This window comes from Etheostoma cragini, chromosome 5 (assembly GCF_013103735.1).
Source record: "Etheostoma cragini isolate CJK2018 chromosome 5, CSU_Ecrag_1.0, whole genome shotgun sequence".
NCBI classification, from domain to species: domain Eukaryota; kingdom Metazoa; phylum Chordata; class Actinopteri; order Perciformes; family Percidae; genus Etheostoma; species Etheostoma cragini.
The window spans coordinates 9254434-9257180 of record NC_048411.1 but is presented as its reverse complement, the minus strand read 5'-3'; the positions used below and the strand labels follow the sequence as shown (position 1 = coordinate 9257180).

The 2747-nt window shown below is 44.0% G+C and overlaps 1 long non-coding RNA gene across 1 annotated transcript in view; it reads right to left on the bottom strand.

Annotated features, from left to right (window-relative positions):
- Positions 1–1679, bottom strand: part of LOC117944759 — a 12968-nt gene extending 11289 nt beyond the window's left edge. Inside the window, exon 1 of the long non-coding RNA XR_004656645.1 lies at positions 1222–1679. This is a non-coding gene — a long non-coding RNA (uncharacterized LOC117944759). The remainder of the gene's footprint in view (positions 1–1221) is intronic.
- Positions 1680–2747: the final 1068 nt, after the last annotated feature.

Genomic DNA, 2747 nt, shown 5'->3' with positions numbered 1-2747 from the left:
ATATATATATATGGATGTCCATTATTTCCTGTCACTGAATACATTCCAAACCCTGGGAGCCCCACGCACGCCGGCGGGGGAAAACCAACAAAAAAAAGTAGTAGAAAAAAAAAAAACTCTGTGAAAATGACAGTCTCTGTCATTCTTCCTCTTTTAGCTTAGTCTATATTTAACTGCCTCCTACATTTACACTTCCTTTGCTGCATTTTCCTCCCTTCGTACATTTTTAGTATTTTGGGATAACTCTAGCAAGTCATTGAGAGCAGCTTATTTAGAATTTTTGATCTGGAACCATCGCTACTTTGCTACTTTGGGGGAGAAAATGGAACTGGACAACATGTTTACACAAAGAAGTGGTGAAAGATTGTCCCAATGATGCAGGGGGAAACTGTTCTTTGCAAATTCAAGTCAAGTCATATGAACCTGCAAAGCACACCGGTCTTTTTCTCTAAGTGGGGAAGGGCGAGGTGCAAGGTGAGTACTTTGAGAGGCAGTTGTAAAGTGAAGCGTGGTCACCCCTAACCTCGATCGCAACTCTAACCCCCCACCCTGACGCTAAAAGCGGGGCATGCCCTCCCCTAGTGGAGCGGAGCAGCAGCTGGCTGACCTGTCCCTCCGCTGCAGTCTCTAATGGTTGACCTGCCCTGTCTGGACAGCCCTGCTTGCTTTTGTCTACTGTCTGGCTCAGTTCCTCCCAGTCAAACATCGCTACTGGCTACCGCGGTCCGCATTCCGCATTCCCACAGAGCAAGCTTTTGAAAAAAATAAGACACGCACACGTACACAGACAGTCACACGAGCACACGCACATGCAGACACATACACACACACACACACACACACACTTTTCACACTTGGAACACTTTGTTTGGCTCACACAATCTCTCTGTCTCCCTTTCATTCACACATGCATTCTTTTCAGAACTCTCCCACACACAGAGCCGCTGTCTGGTTTCACAAGCATATAACACAGTTTTAGACCGACTGCACAAATACAAAGCACAAATGCTCACACACATCAAGAACAAATGAAACTGTCTTTTGTACCTGCTTATAAGTGAAAATCCAAAGGTTTCCACACATTAGCGTTGTAGAAATAGAGTAGTGTTTCAATGTAATCACTGAATGTAGTAATTAGTGTAAAACAAGTGGGAAAAGTGTTGAATCAGTGAAGTTGGAAATGAAAAGAGTCAGGGAAGGACAAGCAGTTTAAATACTTACCTAAAAAGGGGGTCAAAAGTTCGGCAGCATGAATCTGTGGTGACTGGAAGGTAGGAAAACAAAATCAAGAGAGCGAAAAGCCTCCATATTCGTGAAGAAACCTCATGTAGACGGGCTGAGGAGTGGTGGAACGGTTCCTCTCTGTGCCTGCCTGCCTGCCTGCCTGTCTCTCTCCGTCTCAGTCCTGACACACACACACACACACACACACACACACACACACACACACTCACACACTCTCTTTCAGTCTGATCTCTCTGCCTCTAGTGGGAACTCAGCCAGCGGTTTACAAATACAAGTGTTTTACAAATCTCTCTCTCTCTTTCCCTCTCTCTCTCTCTCTGTCTCTTTCTGTTGCCCTCCTCTTCTCTCTCTCTCCTTCTAAATAGGTAAACCAATCAAACGCATTCTCACATGCATGCAACCCCCCCCCCCCCCAGCACACACAGGAGCCTGGCTACGACGCATGTTATCGAACTGCTCCACATTTTCATGCATGCACTATATATGAGGCGCTTAATGCACAGCAGCGCGTAGAGTCATGTGTGGAGCAGGGGCGGCCGTGATTGGTTGAAGGCCTGAGAGATGTGGGAGGGGTGGGGGGGGTCAGCGGGTGCTGTGATTGGTCTGAGCTCAGAACATTGAAAGTAGAAGGCTTCTCTATTGAAGGGCTGCCGCTCTGGGTGGAGTTTGGGTGACAATGCTCAGAGGGGACAAAACCCCCCAAAACATCCTGAGAGTTTTGTGCTTTTATCAGAGTTTTAACTTTGTAGTTAGACTGTTTGAGGATATTTTGTGTGTGTATGTACATGTGTCACATTCAGAACTAATTTGATTACACATTCAGGCAGACATGCCAAACCTTTTCAAATTTGTTGATAACATCACACTTTTTTTTTTTAGCTGGGCTTTGGTTTTCTGACATTTTACAAAACAAACAATTAGTTGAATAATCAGAAGAAGAAAAATTGTGAACTGATCAATGTTGGAAATAACCATTTGTTGCATCCCTGATGTAAGATGTTAAACTCACCATGACTCGTCCAGACCAAAATGTGCTGAATTGGAATTTAATTTGTGTTCAGATTTGTTATTTTGTTTCTAATTCTTTGATATAGTTGTCATTTAAAGTCCCCCGTTACTCACACAAAGGGCTGGGGCTGGGCAATAGGGAGAAAATCAAATATGATATTTTTGACTAAATACATTCATGAAGATATTGCGACGACATGTAGAGTTGACAAATGGTGCTTTAATGGAGGACTTAAACCAGCGACCCACCGGCTCCCAACCCAACTCCCTATGGACTACTGCTAATTAGCTCTAATAGAACAGCCTGGAAAGTTCAGAAAATGACATCACTTTACTGTAATGTACCAGAAAAATATAACCCGTATATCATATTACCATATCCATTTCTCCATTGAAGTCTCCCAACAACTCTAGTAAGATAAGTGTGTGTGTGTGTGTGTGTGTGTGTGTGTGTGTGTGTGTGTGTGTGTGTGTGTGTGTGTGTGTGTGTGTGT